We start from the raw sequence: 19,072 nt of genomic DNA, 5'->3' as shown, positions 1-19,072 counted from the left end.
ATGTTTGTGACAGAACAAGAATCAAAATTTCAGCCATCAAATTTTAAATCTAATTTTTTTTGCAACACATCACATTATCATTCACACTCCTTGTGGAAATTTCTCCTGCATCTAACTTAAATTCTTCACTATGCATTTGAATCCCAGTTTCCTACCCTCTCTACTAAGAGTGATGAATGTTGGACAATTTTCCTGGAAATAAAACATCTTTTTTCTCTGTTAGTTGTATGCTATAGCCTCCTCTGCTGGATGGGGTGAGGTCCATTTCACATGTGCACTCATCTGAAGTTAGCAAGAATTCTGAAGAACAAAATTCAAAACTAGTAGTGCTGCTGTTTGTAGTCATTTCTCAAATACTTGCTTTGAAACCAAGCTCCAGGTCTGGGATCCACATGCTTGTAGTTTTCATGTCCCCTCTCAGAGGACAGATTGTTGCCTCTTTCATAACTGGATGATGGCGTTGTTCCCACCAGCAAAAGTGTAGCCAGGTGGACAAGTCACCAGGATCCAGAACTTCAAATGGAAGCTCCTTCAGGGGTGATAATTTTCCCGCCTTTTGGTGCCATAGATGTTATGCTTTACATTGACGTCATACTTCCCTGGAGCTGGGCTTTGTAAGGATGCAAGCACTACCTCCCGTCACAGAATGTGATGTATGCTTGCCTCCTCCTCTTCCCCCCTTCCACCTCTATTTGGGTGGATCTTTGACTATTTGAAATATGTATGACCAGTTAAAACCATGAGTTATTGTTTGAAAATATTTGCAAAAGTACTCTTAGTTCAAGCTTTGTTTTGTTTTGGTTTTTAAACAAGGAGGGGATCAGGCTGCAGTCCAGGGCTCATTATTAGATCAACATTCTCTGTGATGTTGGGAGGCAACACAAGTGGCTGTAACACTCCAAAGCCACAAGAGGGCAGGAGAGTCTAAAGAATGAAAGGAGGATCAGCCATGAAAACAAACTTCTTTGTTCATGTAAAAGCCAAATCATCAAATGAACTGCAAAACCTGGAAACTCTCAAGAACAATAGAAGAGGGTTGCAGCTTAAGTGGCCAGCTTGCTAGCCAGACCATCCATGGGAAAGCAGTGGACTTCTGCATCCAAGATTTATAAGCTGTGATCTTTGGCAGGTAGGTTAATATCTCAACTCTCAGTTTTCTCCTGTAAAAATGTTCCTGGTATTGCCCATCACCCAGGATTACTGGGGAACTTAAATAAAATTGTATGGCGAAGCACCTGACCTGGTTTCCTCACAGCTTTTCCCAGTGGTTGGTTCCCAGTTCCCTACACCATGCTTTCTTCAATGTTGGCTATCATTCCTCTGGGAAGTCTTCACAGGCCCCATCCCAGCTCTCACATTACCTTGCACCTACTACTGTGATAGATACTGTTCCTTTGGCTATGTCTTAATTATTTGTTTCCAACTCTGTTTCCCTCATTTGACTTATAGCTATTTCAGGGTAACTGCTGTGTATCTCTACACCTAGCCTTCAAGGGATGGAGGGATTTTAAGTATCACTCTCTGTTTCTTCCTCTCTCCCTCCTCTCCTTTATTCTTTTTTATGAATCTTTGAGCCAAACAACAGACCAGACATTAAGGGAGACATGATCCCTGCTCACATGGGATATAGGTTAAATAAACAATATTTTGGTTAAAACTAGTAGTGTAAAAGGTTTGATTGGCATAACAGCTCTGTGATTAACAATTGCACTTACTAAAGTAAGCAATTGTTAAACTGATGTAAAAGGCTTCTTGAAGGGAAGATATACCTCATGTGGCACATACTGGGGTTTAAACAATGCTTGGCTGTAAATATTAAAAAAGATGTTTTTAAAGAAATATGGAAAATATATACCAGGAGGCTTATTTCTCATTTAATTGGGAATGGGCAGGTGAAAGAGATTTCAAACCTGTAATAAAATTCAGTAAGGTGAGAGAAGTCATACTGTGCTAACACAGCTGTGCCAAGTGCAGGTTGGAGGAGTGAATGGCCAAGAGCTGGGATTTGATATCAAATGGAACCCACTTCCTTCCTCACCTATATAGTAGAGTGGGCAAGATTCTTCACTTTTTTTAAGCCCCCACTCTGTTTTTGAAAAATGAAAGACTGTTGTGACAATGAAATGGGAGACTATTGGTCAAGGCTTAAGGACCATGTCTGGTGTGCAATAAGGCTCAGGGGAACAGCAGCCTTTACTGTGATTGTGACCATCCTTCTTTTGCACATCTGATTTCATTTCATTCACTGACTTCCCACAGGGAGAATGAGCCTTGGAGGAGGGGCCTGCACAGTGGCAGATTTTTCCAGGAAAGCAGCACTGCTTGCTTGCCTTGGGGACATTACAGTGTGGCTCAGGGAGCCCTAGTCCAGTAGTGTCTGCACCTGACTTGTTGGAGAGTGAGAGTAGGAGGTTGTGGGGAGACCTGGGTGCCACCAACATCTGGCACTGCTGCCTTCTTCACATTCAAGCTTTTATTACAAATTTATCATGGGTCTTCTCTCCCTAGATTTATCTGAGCATTTGACGCTTCCAGTTTTATCATTTGAGGTAGAGGAGTCCCACAAGCAGTTTTACTGCTTCACTGATGACCAGTTGAGCCTAAATTCAAACTGAAGCACAGTTGAGCCTAAATTCAAATTGAAGGTAAATTCAAGTTGAAGCACAGATTTTAATTCCACTCCACATGTAGAAAAGCAACAACTAAGCTAGTTTTTACAAATAAGCATGATTACAAGTGTATGGTGTCTGAGGCTTTGGAAATGTCTTCTAGATTTGTGTGAATTCAGAGTCACATGAGGGTTAAATATAACTTGGAGCAGTAGTTCTGTTATCAGAGTCTGGCAGTCCTTTGTAAGCTTTACAAGCCCTTTGATGCTCCATGGCTTTCTGGGTGAGAAAGGGGGCCCATCTAAGAAGGCGGTACCTTTCTCTGAAGGGAGGAGAGAACTTCCACTTTGATTATGGCCTTGTCTAAATAATGTCGGAGTTTGTGAACTCAAGAGGCTTCCATAGTCTTGGCAGCTCATGACAAGAGCCTCGGGTGATTACTGACTTCATAAATAAGAGTGCAAATTGTTAAATCAACAACAGGAGTCACTGTGCACTTGCTCCCCATGTAGGACCTCTGTCCTTAATGAGTTGTACTATGAGAATTAACGATAAAACTAGTCTTCAAACAGTACTTTACACTTTGTGTGTCTGTGTGGTGCAAACTTGAAATCTTTACTTAGTATAGATTTGATCTTCTGTATATAAAGATAATTAAAAATGAAGCTTAATGAAGAATGGGATGGGAGAGGGAGTAGGAGGTGGGATAGTTTGGAGGTGGGAGGATGGGTATGGGGGGAAGAACCTCTGTGGTCCAAAAGTTGTACTTACGAAATTTATATTTATTAAATAAAAGCTTTCTAAAAAAAAAAACAAAAACAAAAACAAGAAAGGGGGTCCAGTAACCCAGTTGGGCAGTTGAAGTTTTCATGTCTATCACAGGCTTTCTTAGTCTGAGTGTGGAGCTTGCCAGAGTTTGACCTTTCAGGCTGATATTTCCAAATGATTGGAAGCTGTGTAGCAGCTATTGGCTATTCTGGATTATTATGAAGAAGCAGGGAAGACAGTCTTTACTCTTTTATTGGATTTTCCAACATATGGCAGAACTGGGTGTGTGTTGCTCTCTGATCTCCAGTAAAGAGTTGGCTTTTCTTTGGCTGGCAGCTCTTGTGCGTAGGAAGTTGAATGCCTTGTTCTCTTGGGAAAGATTGTCTTAGTTGCCAGGATGAGGAATTCAACTAAGCCTGGAAGGGTGGGGTCCCCAGGGAGCAGCATGAGCAAAAAGGAGGGATTGAAGTAGTCAACCTGGGCACTAGTAAAGTTAATGTCTTAATATTTACTAGGCAGACTAGAGTTTAAATTTGTCACTACATAATGTGTTTGCACCAAGTGAAGGTAAATGACACCCCCAGAAAGCTGTATGAAAGAAGGCTTTGTAATAATTTGAATATTTGAATATAGAATATAGAACAGGCCAGAAGTATTTTTCTTTTCTTTTTTAAATTGACATATCATTGTGCATATTTATATTTATGGAGTACATTATGATGTTTTGGCATTGAATTATCACAAAGCACCCAGTAGTACAGGTTTGGGATGGTAAAATATCCTGTGCTGCAGGCTCATTTGTGACTTCTTTTCAGAAAATGATGTTATCAGCTACCTTGAATTAATGTAATTGACTGAATTTCATTGTTTAATTTTATTTAGACTTATTACTCAAAGCTAATAATTTATCTTGATTAATATTTGTACCTATAATAAAAATAATTTAAGTTCAACACTGGGAAATTACAACTTGCTTGGTTTAAAGAGTTCACACATGACTCATACTTCAGAAATATTGCATTAAAAGGATCTTTAAGGATATTTATCAAGTTTCAGTCAGTGAAAGAAGAGGGGATTTATGATATGGAAGATGCAGTTTGTGATAGAAATTTAACTTTGTTATACTGTGGGAACTGGTGAAGACGTTTAAAGAGGGCTGTTATCTGTCTTGTCTGATGATAAACTGAAGTTTGTATTGCTCCGCAGAGCTGTCAATTGGGGAAAACAAAGCTGGACTTGGGAGGAAAACCTAGAACTTACACCTACACCTCCAAAGTTGACATTCAGAACTGAAGGAGGGAGATCTGATGGAACTAGAACAGCTGCTGCTTTGGTTGTGGCTTCATGCTAACCAGCATGTCATCTACAACAGCCCTTAGTACCTTCATCAACCTTGCAACACAACTGCTTTACCTCTCTCTTCTGGATTGCGGGTAGATTTCTCTTGAGGTCAACCCTAATCTGCACCCAAGGGAGGAAGGAGTTCATGAAAGCTTAGTTCCAGACTAGCTAAGTTCAACTAGTCCAAAGCCATTGCAATGATTACATTTCAGATATTCCTGGATCAACCTGTAAGAAGAATTTAACACACAGTGTATATTCAGTTAATTTTTGAATGAATGAATGATTCAAAGGGTAATACTGAACTTTAGTAGCTCTCTAATATCTTGATGATCCCAATTTTGAAGTTTGGCATAGGATCTGGCCCTTGGTTGGTACCCAGATAATATTTGTGGAATAAATTACTGAGTGGTATGTATGGAAGTGCAATGAGTTGGGAAATCAGGAGGGTTTTGAGTGGTCCTGGTTTGGCTACTCCTTACCTGTGAGGACTACAGCAAATCATGCCAGCTCCGTGGCTTCTGTTAGGCATGAAGGAGTCATGTGAAATAATCTCTAAGAAACCTATTTTGTTCAGAGGTTTCACAGTTCTGTGTATTTATCAGATTGTTTTCCAAATAAGAAGAGAGAATTGTTCACAAACATAGTACTTGATACAGAGTTAGAAGATGTGAGCCATCATTAAAGAGCAGGCCTGCGCAGAGTCAGGGATTGAGGCTCCTGGAATCTGGCTGTTGACAGCATGAAGACCAACCTGGAGAATGCTTGATGGACAGAGGCAAGATCAGTGTAGAAAGAAGGGCTGTGAATGAGTTCAGGGCTAACTTTCCCCATTTGAAAATTGTGCCTCAGGCTGACTCTATTAAAAAAAAATAAAAATAAGCCAACTAACTCAATTTGAGACTGGCTTCTCAGTCACGTCAGGTTTTCTGCAGAGCTAACTCTCTCCGCAGCAGACTTCTTTGTCTTATGGCAAGGGTGAATCCCAGGCTCCTTCGGACACAGGCCCTTGCTTGCATATTCTTCTTCCTCTGTTTGAGCGCCAATTACTTAGATTTGTCCCAAATCTGCCAGGCTCACTCATAGACATGCTGTTGAACAGTTTGCCTGATGGCTCTAAAATTTTTAGCACTTGATGAAAATGGAAATCCCTTTGCTATAGTTTTTGATGCCTTTCTTTAATAACTGTTCTATGCTTTCTGAATGTGTGTAAGATGTAATTCATAGCCTTTGAGCACTAGGCAAGAAAAGCCTGTAGTTCAGGGCATGGCAAATGATAAGAAAAACATGGGGGCCGGCGCCACGGCTCACTAGGCTAATCCTCCACCTTGCAGCGCCGGCACACTGGCTTCTAGTCCCGGTCGGGGCGCCGGATTCTGTCCCGGTTGCCCCTCTTCCAGGCCAGCTCTCTGCTGTGGCCAGGGAGTGCAGTGGAGAATGGCCCAAGTGCTTGGGCCCTGCACCCCATGGAAGACCAGGATAAGTACCTGGCTCCTGCCATTGGATCAGCGCGGTGCGCCGGCCGCAGCGCGCCAGCCATGGTGGCCATTGGAGGGTGAACCAAGGGAAAAAGGAAGACCTTTCTCTCTGTCTCTCTCTCTCACTGTCCACTCTGCCTGTCAAAAAGAAAAAAAAAAATAGAAAAACATGGGAAGCCTGTCCCATTTTTAGTTATGCAATCCACTATACATTCCACACATACCCTGGCCATGTCCCTGAACCTGAGAGGGATGAGGTCTAGTTCAGGCTAAATTCTAGTTTTTCTAGAACTTAAAATCAGTCAGGAACTGTTTCCTGAGTATCTACTCTGTTGTGTGGCTAAATAGGGGCCAGGAGATTCCTGAAACAATTAAATATACCTTTAAAGAACTAATTGTCTTCTTAGAGAGGACAAAGCAAACACCTGAACGATCAGGAAACAAGATCGAGGACAGGTGGCGTAAAGATGGTAGGCCTCTAAATGAGCTTTACAAATCCATGTGACTTGCAGAAAAATTTTCTTGTGTTAGGCATGGCATTGAGCTTTTAGCAGTTTTCAGGAAGGAGGAGAGGCACTCTGATTTGGAATAGGGAATGACAGTTGTGATACAAAGCATAGAATGAGCAGAGAAAAGGAGAAATAAAAAGAATGTTGGACATATATGTAGTAGGACTTCTGTGTGTGTGTGTGTGTGTGTATACACACATATATATATTACATATATATAGACATATATGTATTTTTCTTTTTAAAGCTTTTTTGATAATTAATAGACATTCTTGAAAGCAGTTTGAAATTTAAGCAAAATTGAACAGAAAGTAGAGGGAGTTCCTATATATATATCCTGTCCCAACCCACCCATGACTGCCCTACTATTGATAAACTGCACCATAGTGATACAAATTCTGAATGTTTTTGAATTCTTCTGTCCTTGATATTGCTAGACCCTTTTAAGGCAAGATGCTGGACAGGAGCTTAGGAGCTCCCCTGGCACTATCTCAATGGGATATGAGCCTCTGTTTTTGGAAAACATTTTTTAAAAGAATTACTGTCTGAGATAACCAGTTTAGGTTCCTGGGCCTAGAAACCAAATTCCCCATTTTTATAGTGCAGCCTCTTGCTTCTTTCTCTTTTAGTAACTCAGCATCTACTGGTTGGGACTCTAAAAGGACTTTATAGTGGTATGATTAAAAAGAAAAATTATGCCTTTTTTTTTGGTCTCACAAAGTGCCTCTTTAATTTATGCTTTTCCATCATCTCATATAGCTTTTCAAAAAATGAAACACGTATGTGAAGATAAACTGCACTCAATATGCTGAGTGGATCAGGGAGAGACCAGGATCTTGGTCGTTAACCAAGGCTCTGTGGAGGAATTAAGTTGTTTGACTCGTAGCTCCAGGCCTGGTGAAATAGGTAGTATTTCATTTCAGTCCTTTGTGGGATTCAGGCTGCCAATATCTGGGCTTTGAAGTGGTTTCCCCCTCCTATGATGTAACTGGATTCCCTTTGCTGGGCCTGAAGAGGCGTTTCTCATACTCCTTTTCCCTGCACTAGTCACTGGGGGTTTGCCAGCCTGGGAGTCTGATCTGACTGCCTTTCTGGTTTCCCAAAGTTCTCTCCAAAAGTCTGTATTTACTACCCTAGATAATTTGAGAATAAGATTACAGTGTATTCTACTTGTATATGAGTGCTGTGTGCATCTGGTGGGTGGGTGCTGGGCTGTGGGTAAGTGTTATAATTTTTTTTAAAGATTTATTTATTTATTTGAAAGGCAGAATTAGAGAGGCAGAGGCAGAGAGAGAGAGAGAGAGAGAGAGAGGCAGACAGAAAGTCTTCCATCTGCTGGTTCATTCCCCAGATGGCCACAATGGCCAGAGCTGGGCCGATCCAAAGCCAGGAACCAGAAGCTTCTTATGGGTCTCCTACACGGGTGCAGGGGCCTAAGGACATGGGCCATCTTCTGCGGCTTTCCCAGGCCATAGCAGAGAGCTGAATTGGAAGTGGAGCAGCCGGGACTAGAACTGGCACCCATATAGGATGCCGGCAATACAGGCGACTGCTTTACCCACTATACCACAGCGCCGACCCCAAGTGTTACAGTTTTAACTCTGAATTTAGCTTTTGCATTTTAACTCAGATTTAAGAGTGACTTTACTACTAACCCTAGATGGTTTATTTGTTTGTTTGTTTGGTTCAATTGCTCTGGTACAGTGCTTGTTTGACCTTTTTAAATTTCCATTAGCGAACATCCACCTTACCACTTTTCTGGTTGTTTGTTGATGCAAATGAGTATTGTATTCGTTGAAATCATAGAATATTTTCACTCCAAGGTATTTCCAAGAGTTTCAGACTTGAACTCTTTTGTCTACTGCTTTTCCATGTTGTGAGAAAGTTTTTTTGCTTTTGTTTTTAAAGGTTTGTTTATTTGAGAGTAAGAGGTATGGGCTGGAGGGGGGAAGTGAGAGCTAGAGCTAGAGACAGAGATAGATAGATAGATAAATATCCTCCATCTTCTGCTTTACTTGCCAAATGGCTGCAACAGCCAGAGCTGGGCCAACTGAAGTCAGGAGCCTGGAACTTCCTCCAGGTATCCTATGTGTGCAAGGGCCCAAGTACTTGGACCATCCTCTGCTTCCTTCCTAGGCTCATCAGCAGGAAGCCGGATCAGAAGTAGAACAGCAGGGAATTGAACCAATGTCCATATGGGATGCCAGCATAATCTGCTATGCCACAATGTTGGCCCTGAGAAATAGTTCTTATGGAGAAGCAGATTGCCCTTATGTTACTTTCTTTTTGAGTAAAGCCACACCCCCTGGAAAGCTGTGGGTGCCCAATATCTTGGTCTCTTACGTAGATAGCTTTTTTTTGAATTTCACCATGGTGTTATGCCTCCAGTCTGCACTGAGAGGTGATACAGGGACAACTGTATGAAACCTACTGTGTCTAACAGACGGAAATTTTGGAAAACATTATCCTACATGAAACAGAGCCCTTTTTCACGAGGATGACACTGATAACAACAAAGTAAACAGAGATTTTTCTCATCTCTCAAATATACTTCTGCACTGTGGTTTCTTCAGAGAAACAATTTCACAGTAGATACAGATAAAATCTCATTGGATTGGTCCCTGCTGATGTGAAATTATTGTAGTTTGCACATGTGATTTTGATCTTAAAGTAAATGTGGCATATCTTGGAACTTAGGCTCATGGTACATTCCTTTGTCGAAAAGTCTTTGGCTCGTTCATAACATGACCTTAATTATTTTTCATCTGATCTCTGAATGTTCACTTGTTTCACAGCTTACAAAATAGTCCAGGGAAAGTAATTGACATGCATTTAAAAATATTTTGCACTTTGGGGTTAAATTTGATTTCTTCTGTCAACCTAGATCATCTGTCTAGGTCTCTTCACACTAGGTGGCAGAAGTGATTTGTAGAGGCAAGTGATTTCCTGTCTGATGCTTTGCAGTTGGGGTTCAGGGACAATTACATTGTCAGTAATTGACAATGGACTCAGAGGTGTCTGCTCCGGTGAGTGACTATGTGGCTTGAGGGATGGCCTGTGGTTTTGAATCTAAAATCCCACACATCTTTCTGCCTCTCGGGTTGTGCCCCAGACACAGAGGTAGGAGCAGAGAGAGAGAAAATCAACCTTTTATTCTCTTGTTAAAGGAGCCAGGATAGCATTGAATAAGCCATGAGAAATGAGAAGTCACAAGCTACTGTGCAGCTTGAATCTACCTGCCTCTGCTGGGCTGCAGAAAGTGACAATCCCTGTCATTGCTGAGGTAGCTCTTGACTGTGTTGACAGATACCAGGTTGACAGTGTTTCTGCTTGGAATTCTGCTCATGCGTTGCTTTTGGATCATTTCAGTTGTTTACTCATTGCGGTGAGGTAGCATAAGAATTGGATGGGAGACTTGCAGTTTCCTTCTTTGGCTTGACTTCATCTTGGGCAAATTACTTTATCACTGCAGTGCTAAGTTTTCTTATCTGTGAAATAAGGATAACAATAGCCCTTCACTGTGTGATGTTGAGAACTAAAGGACTTAGTACATGTAAACTATTTGGCACATGGTAAGAGTACAATATATGTTAGTTGTAATTTTTTAAAATTAATTTACTTTTTATTGATTTGAAAAGCAGAGAAGCAGAGAGAGCCAGAGACAGAGATCTTCCATCAGGTGGTTCACTTCCTAATTGCCTGCAACAGCTAGGGCTGGGCCAGGCCAAAGGCAGGAAACTGGAACTCTATCCAGGTCTTCCATGTGGGTAGCAGGAACTCGAGTGCTTGTACCTCAAGGTGAACATTACCAGGTAGCAGGAATTAGAAACAGAGTCAGAACTCTAACCAGGAACTCTGGTATAGGAGGTAGGGCATTTCAAGTAGCATGTTAACATCTGTGACAAAAACCAACCCCTGTCATTATTTTTTGAGTAAGATAAACTTCATGCATTTCAGTTTCATAAGTTGAAAGATGATAGGGTAGAGTAATACAATCTCCAAAATTTTTGATAGCCTTCAAAATACGCTGTGTATACAGCGTCTATGTCATTTTTATGTCATTTATAGGCCATCACAATGATGTGCACACAATAGTTAATTGTGTATTTTATTAAATGCTTGTTGAATTCTTGATGAATAAATATCACTAGGAGTGTGATTTAGTTTTCAAATGAGAAGATGATTAGGACATTCTGTTTTTTCCCTCCTGTTCATCTATTTAATCATTCTGTTTTTTCCCTCCTGTTCATCTATTTAATCATTATTTTAAAAATAATGAACACTTAAACAATAAGTATACTACATCCCAGGAACCAAGCAAGAAGCTATCAGGGATAGAAAGGTATGCCAGAACATTACTCACACTTTTTTTTTTTTTTTAAAGAAATTTACTTGAAAGGCAGAATTACAGTGAGATAGAGGGAGAGACTGAGAGAAAAGTCTTCCATCTGTCGGTTCACTCCCCAAAGGGTTGCAATGGCCAGGTATGGGCTGGATTGAAGCCAAGAGCAAGGAGCTTCTTCCAGGTCTCCCAAATGGGTACAGGGCCCAAGCACTTGGGCCATTCTTTGCTACATTCCCAGGCCATTAGCAGGGAGACGGATCAGAAGTGAAGCAGCCAGGACTCAAAGCAGCACCCATATGAGATGCTGGCACCGCAGGTGGAGGCTTAACCTGCTACAGCACAATGCCAGTCTCTTGACTCACACTGTCAATGAATGATATATGGTTGTAAATGGTGCCACCCAACTCAAGTCTGCTTGATCCTGTTGGGTCCAGGATGGCTGAGCTGGTCAATATCAGGCAAATTCAAGCCATTTGATTCAGCTAGAGGTATAGGGCACTTATGGGGGAGTAGTGTAAGATGAAACTACTTAGAAACATTTTCTAGGGTATAAAGTATATACAAGCTACCAGAACAGCTGCAGTTGGAACTTAGATGAGTATAAAATTCTGAATTTTAATGAATGGAGGTACATTTATTTTATCATAACAATTTGTTCTAAAAATTCTCTATAATAGAAATGACAGCAGCAATAATTGTATTATATTGTATAGTCCATAGACTATAGACATTACCTCTTTTTTTAGTTGTCATAGCAACAGCTTCCATTTAATGAGCCCGTGTTATTTACCAGGTGCCATGTTTGACACCTGACATATATTACAAAATATAATTCCTTGTATCTGGAGCCTGAGTTTGCCAAGAAAGGGGTTCTATAATGAGGAGAGCCAGATTAAGCTCTGTGAGAGTAGTGACCATGTCTATCCACCTCTTCATTGCATTTCCAGCCTGTTGCATAGCGCAATGAGAATTTGGGTGATATTTGTTGATGGACTAAATGATATGACTTGTTCAGGGTAGTGCTAACTAGTTGGTAGTTACAGCCATGTCCAAAGGTACTTGATTCTGACAAATTAGATTTGATGTAATTATGGCTAGAGAAAGTCTATTTTCTATAATGTAGGAGAAAACCAAGGTCACTGGATGTCCTCTTGGCTGTTGATCCTTGCCGTAAAGGAAAGCAGTCTTGGTAGTCAAGTGATTTTCATTTATCAAGGATGTTGACTGCAGTGAGATGGTCCTCAGCTTTATGTAGTGACTCTTTGCATCTTTCCATCATGTTTGTGTGGTGAGTAAAGCAAATGGGATCGCTGTTGAACACATCATTCATTCTGGCCTTTTGTTCTGTTATAGTTAAGCTTCAATGGCTTTACACTTTTTGATAGTGTCTGATTCTGGGTCAAAGGGATTCGGAGGAAGGGAGAGATATTTTCTTTTGCTCTATTAGTGAGATGTGAGGAGGCTTCAAAGATAGAAATAAATGTATTATATTTCTGAAAAATTTTCCTTCTCAGTTTGATCAAGTAACCTTTAGTCAAAGACCTATTATTGTTTTGGCTTCTGGTCTTATAGGTCATTTTGACTGAAGAAAGGTCATCAAGATTTTGGAAAACTGACTTCATATCTCAAGAACATTTTGGGGGAACTTCTGTGTTTGAAAAGGAGTTTTTATCCTTTTAATTTTCAACTATATGAACCTAATTGAATGGTTTAGCAGTGGTAATCAATTGATTATTGTATGTAAGATCCTATATAGGTGATGAAGATACGAAGATGTCAAGACATGACTTTTGCTTTCAAACACAAGAGGTGGAGACAGACTTGTTGGCAGATTTCTGTTGTAATTTGCTATGTGAGACCCTCTGGAGGGATTGTGCGGAGGCCTATGGATTCATAAAAAAAACAGAATCGGATCACAGGTGAGTTTCCAGCATCAGTAATATGAGGCTAGGGGAAAATAAAGAGGAGAGAAGGCCTTCTGTGTGTGTGTGTGTGTGTGTGTGTGTGTGGCGGGGGCGGGGTGGGAGGAGAGTGTAAAAATGTGAGAATGAATGAGAAGGCTCAAATCCCACTGGCAGCAATCTTATGCCTCTGCCTCAACACTTTGATCAACCAACAGCTCCCCAGATTTTAGATCCAGATTTAGTGCTAAATTATTGTTGTGGTCTGTTTCATATTCACCAGAGAAAGAACCGAGTTCCTAACTGACCTAGCCAGTTCTCATTTGGAGAGCCTGAAGATTTATTCCTTCTTCCCCCATTGATGGCCCACTGATGTATGCACCTGCCATGTTGTCCTCGTAAGGGTAGAGACTCTTTTTTACTGCCAAGGGCCACTTGGATATCTATAATATCATTTGTGGACCATCCACACTTATCAATTAAAAATTAGCCTGCTGTAGATTCATTGAATTTTGAGTCCTACCTGCAGTTGCCTCTGTGGGTCAGACCAGCTAAGTTTGGCAGCCTTCTACGGCCCATGGGCAGGATATTCACTAGCCCTGGTAGATTCTGAGGTGCTAAGTAGTATTTTGCCATTAATCTTTAGAGTGAGATATTACTCATTCTTCTTGCAGCTTCTTCTTCCCCCTTTTGTCTATTCTATTGTTAAACTTATAATTGAGATGATCTCTACTTATTCTGAGAATGTGGTAAAAATATTAATGGAAGCCCAAGAACAAAGAATTTTGGGTGGAACTGATAATCTCCTCCTACTACCAGAGAGTGATGGATCCCTGGAGAAACCACAGACTACCTGACCAATTTTGTGCTTTTGACTCCCAGTTTTAGTTTCATTTACCAGATGGAATTCATGATTGTTCATCAGCATATTAAACCAATGTCAAGTCTACAATGCCAATGTAACAGTTTCTCAGTTGATTAGAAGCAAAGGGCAGGTAGCTGTCATTCAGAAACTCTAAAATGGCAAAGTTACGGAATTGGGTTTTGAAAATGAGTCACCCAAACATTTTCTTTCCAAACATCTGCAGGTTGTTAGCCTGATTTATTTTGAATTAAAAAATCTTTTTGAGCTGGCTGACAGCTTATTTTAATTCCCAGCTGTTAAAATGTTTCAGCAATTGGAATTAGGGGCCATGCTGTTGCTTTTGATGTGGTGGGAATGAATTCAGCACTCAGGTACACCTGGAGTACCTTCCCCTTCTCATCATGGCCCTTCATGGTTTTATTTCCTTCTGTTTAAGAGCTTGGCCCTTTGAGCTCTTTGTTTATGATCTATTTGCTTCAATCTTATAGAAGTGGGGGCCAAGAGAGTTTAGCTCATATTCCAGGATGTAGTGGCTTTTATCCAGCACATACTGCTTTGTGGCTGTCTTAGATTCCTTGTGGGACAAGTTGAGGAATAGACAAATGTATAAATAAGTAAATTTATATTTAATTAATTTTGCCCTCTCATTTCCTAAAATATACGGAAATGAAATTTCTACTCAAAGCCAAGGTTCTCATTAATGTTTTTCAAGATTTGACTGTAGAATTCTGGCTTGGTAAAGGCCCTGGACTTGTTCCTCTTTTTTCCCCAGTTGTGAATGAGTGCCTTTCTTTTCTGCTGTAATTTTGGATGGGGGAATCTGAGGATTCATCTTCTCTCTACTGATCTCACCTACTACCAACACTTAACACTACCACCATCTTCTGCTACCGCCACCACAAAGCTGCTCCTTGTCACTCCTAACTCCCCCAGAATGCTGCCGTATTGTTCATATTCTTTTTATTGTCTGATTTCCCTAACGAATTACTTGGTACTTCAACTGTGTCTTTGGCTCCTCTTTATGCCTCAGTTGTTTCATACCCATTGTGACTCATTCTACTGCTCTGCTGACATTGGGTCTCACAGACCATTCATGGCTTTTTAATTGATTCTTAGTCTTCTGGTTACTTCTTTACTTGCTCCTTGATCTTCCATATATGCATTAAGGAAAATTATGAAAACCAGACTAGAATGGCAGGTTGGGGTGCTATATGTTAAAATAAGAACTTGGGCCTTTTTTCAGTAGGCATTGGGGATTCAATCCTGTTTCTTTTTTTTTTTTTAAGATTTTATTTGAAGGTCAGAGTTACAGAGAGAGGGAGAAGTGCAACTCAGTTGGTTTTCTCGAAAGATGCATTCACATCCAACAAAACAGTATATTTTTCTACTAAGGCCTTTCTCTGAAGGCCTTCAAATCTTAAGAAAAATTTAATATTGAGTGTTTAGTATATATTAGGGAAAACAAATATTCCCTGTTTCCACTCTTATTTTTCAAATTTACTTACCTGTGAAACTAATTTAAGAAGAGCGAGGTAATTTTTTTCTCAACTTTTAATATTTACTTATATGAGAGAGAGAGAGAGAGAGAGAGAGAGAGAGAGAGATCCCATCTACTGGCTCACTCTCCAAATGGTCCTGACCTGGAGGTTGAAGCCAAGAGCTGGGAACTATATCCAGGTCCTCAGTGTGGGTGGCAGGAACCCAACCATTTGAACCATCACTGCTGCCTCCTGGGATCTGCATCAGCAGGAAGTTGGAAGAATAGAGCAGGTGTCTAACCCAGGCCTTCCACTGTGGGGCATGGCAACTTAACTGCTAGGCCAGATGCTCACTCTAGGGTAATTTTTGAATAAGCTTCTCCAGAGGCAGTTGAATTGGGAATGAGTCACATGGGTGCTTTCTTAATGACATCAGAACATGAGGAAATGGACTGGCTTTTCTGTTTTTTCTGCTTCCTATCAGTACATTTTTGATTTTGTCTTTCAATGGTGAATGTATTTTGTCTGTTTATTATTTTCACCTTTAAAGTCTGTTTTCACATTCTGAATTTTTGAAAATGCATTTTTTGTGAAAAATGTTAATTTCAGGATCATTTTCACATATTATATTCAGGAGTTCTGGGATGGAGTCTGAGAGTCTGTTTTCTCAATAGTTATTACCACTCCCTCTTCCCTAGATGGACTGAGGACCTGTCTTTGAGAAGTACTGGACCCAAGAAGCATGGTAAGTTTGACTTTTATTACTAGCTGCCTTGGCCCACTAGTGAACAACTTCTAGACTTAGCCTTTTAAGTTTCTTCTAACGCACTTTAAGATTGCATAGCCAGTTACAGCCCAGCACATATAGGTTGACAGGATTCTTATTTTCTTCCCTTCTAACTTCTTGGGTGGTTACCATTTTACTTACCTCAGGTAATCCTCAAATAGCCTTTGAATACAAGTGTTCCACAGTAGGATAACTATGGTTGACAACATTGTTTTTGTTTTACTTATTCCAAAAACAAATCAATTAAATTTATTTATTTGAGATTAGAGAGACAGGGAGAGAAAGAAAGACCTCCCATCTTCTGATTTACTTCCCAAATGCTTGCAGCAGCCAGGACTAGACTGGGCTGAAGTTGGGAGCCAGGATTTTTCATTTCATGTGGGTGGCAGGAACCCAACAACTTAACCCATCATCTGCTGCCTCTCAGGACCCATATTAGCAGGAAGCTAGAATCAGGAGTGGAGCTGTGTATTGAACCCAGGAACTCTAACATAAGTCCAGGGTTGTTTTAATAAGAGTCTTCACTACGGGGCCATATGTCCACCTCCAAATTTGTTTTTTGAACACTCAGGTCACCAGATTATGACAGATGAGAAAGAAGGCACCAAAATGGCTACTCGCTAATAGCTGAGAGGAGGCTAAAGTTATTCTTCTATACCAAAACATTGAAACACAAGTAAAAACATTCACAACACTCTGCGGAGTACAATAAGTAGCATTTTTTTGGTGAATTATAACCAGTTGCATATAATAATGTTAATTGTACCATACCATGAACATCTACAGAATTACATGAAAGTGTGATTATTACACCATATATTGTACAAAGTGTTGGAGAAGCTCATGTGTGTTTAAATGAAAAGATCTGCAAGATGACAATCATTTTTCAGTGTCTACTACAGGAAAAGTTCCTCTGACTGTCAAATATTGTTATTATGCAAACTTCTTGAAGAATCATATTAAAACATATTAAGATACAATAAATTTCCTTTTTCTCACAGAATGCAGCTAAAGTTGTGAATATATGTCATCTATTTCCAGTCTTTTTCTCCTTCAGTTTTATGTGAAATACTTGTCTTTATAATTTGATGTATTGTCTTGGTATTTGGTGCTTAACTATTACAATTACGATGGGTAACTGGGTTGACTATTGGCATTTTTTCCAATTTATCATAAATAAGAAAACCAAGCCACATCAAAATGTCAGAACAAGTTCATGATAGGATCCCAATTATGGCTGTATATATAAGAATGCAGGAAACTCGCTGCTCCTTACTATGACATTGTACAAAGTGTGTTAATTTTGGTCATTTTCCCCCATCTTATTCATAACTGAGTCCTATGAGATAAGTATACTCACCCTAGTTTTCCAAAGAGAAAATGAAAGTATTCAGAAGGTAACCTTCCTTGACCACACTGTGGTTTGAGTGGTAAAGGCAAAATATGAATTCTGGTTTGCCTGCCTCCAGAGTCTGTGTTTGCCTGCGGGCCTTCCTTCCTTCCTTCCTTTTTCATTTTTTTTTGAATCTGTGCTTTTCTTTCCCTACTGTGCTGTTGGGATGCTTCATTTGGTTTATTGGATACTGTCTTAGTCTGTTTTCTACTAATATAACAAAATATCTGAGGCTGGATATGTTATAAAGAAAAGAGGTTTATTTTGTTCACAGTTTTGGAGGCAGAAAGTCCAGAATTTGATGACTTCATCTGTTCAGTTTCTACTGAGGGTCCCTTGACCGCAACATGGTGGAGAAGCAGAGGGCCAAGTGCATTGGTGGTCTCACTATATAAGAAGCCACTGAGAACTGAGAATCAAGTAAGGTACTTGAAAACTGTATCAATCTCTTCCAAGAGTGGTGCCCCCAATGACTTAATTACCCTCCCCCCTCCCACTAGGCCACATCCCTGAAAGGTCATACCATTTCTCAACACTGCCTCAGTGAAGCCCAAGCATCTAGTACAGGAACCCTTGGAGGACATACTCAAACCACATGCAAACCATAGCACAAGCCAAATAAATCAACATTGGGTTTCGACTGTGAAAACTCTTTTAAGTTTATCTAATGATTCAACAGTGGTAGACGAATGATATTATATATCTGTCCAGACCAAAGAATATGTAATATCAAGAGTGAACCATGGACTGTGGATGGTAGTGATGTGTCAGTGTGGGTTCATCTGTGCTAACAGTGGCAATGTTGATAAGGGGGAAGGCTATGCAAGTTGTGGAGGTAAGGGGCATGTGGGAAATCTCTATACCTTCCTCTTAATTTTGCTGTAAACCTAAAACTTTTCAAAAAATACTTTAAAATGGGCTTTGTTCTGATTCTGAAGGGGAATAGACTCTCCTACAGTTATCGGCAGTTGATTTGTTAGTAGATAGGTACTGTTCATAGCTTCTTGGGTGGCAGGTGTGTAAAAAAAGGAGAGACAGACAAAATCAAGACAGAGCTGAAAGAGTTTTTTGAGGGGTTTTGAAACCCTTGACTGACACTCACCTTCTGGGACAGTTCTGATTTTTCTGCTCTTCTCATTCTTTTCTTTTCAAGGCTTACTCCTCATGCAGTTACCCTAACACTAACCCTTCCCGCTCATTCACTAGGCAGCAGATATCAGACAGGAGAAATTGACAAAACCAGTTGTTAGCTGATTGTTTTTATGTATTATACATCAGGCTTTTGGATGGAGAGTTCTGATCTGAGAGCTTGGCTTCAAATCTGCTGAGAAAATAGAATGACTGAAATGTTAAACTGGAGACAGGGGTGGGAGAGGCCTACCAGGAGGACTAATTTGCTCTTTTAAGTTTATCTAATGGTTTGCAATGGTGGGAATACCTCTGGGGGAAATGTGTGATGGATTCTCCTAGGAAACTGACTTCAGCAGATTGTTCTTTTGAAAGTGTTTCCAGCCAGGAGACAAGTGGCACGAATCTATTTACAAAGAGCATCACCTCTATGCCTGTGACTTGGCCACAGACCCCAGTGGCATTCCTGC

General features: G+C 40.3%; 1 long non-coding RNA gene across 1 annotated transcript; it reads left to right on the top strand.

Annotated features, from left to right (window-relative positions):
• Positions 1-999: 999 nt before the first annotated feature.
• On the top strand, positions 1,000-16,084 carry LOC127483428 (uncharacterized). The gene is made up of 3 exons (XR_007909631.3): positions 1,000-1,129; positions 12,796-12,969; positions 15,993-16,084. It is a non-coding gene; the product is annotated as an uncharacterized LOC127483428 (long non-coding RNA).
• The last annotated feature ends 2,988 nt before the right edge of the window (positions 16,085-19,072 follow it).

This window comes from Oryctolagus cuniculus, chromosome 13 (assembly GCF_051225735.1).
Source record: "Oryctolagus cuniculus isolate XC-2025 breed Fujian yellow rabbit chromosome 13, ASM5122573v1, whole genome shotgun sequence".
Classification (NCBI taxonomy): domain Eukaryota; kingdom Metazoa; phylum Chordata; class Mammalia; order Lagomorpha; family Leporidae; genus Oryctolagus; species Oryctolagus cuniculus.
Note: the sequence above shows the minus strand (reverse complement) of the source record. Positions and strands in the feature narration are given on the sequence as shown.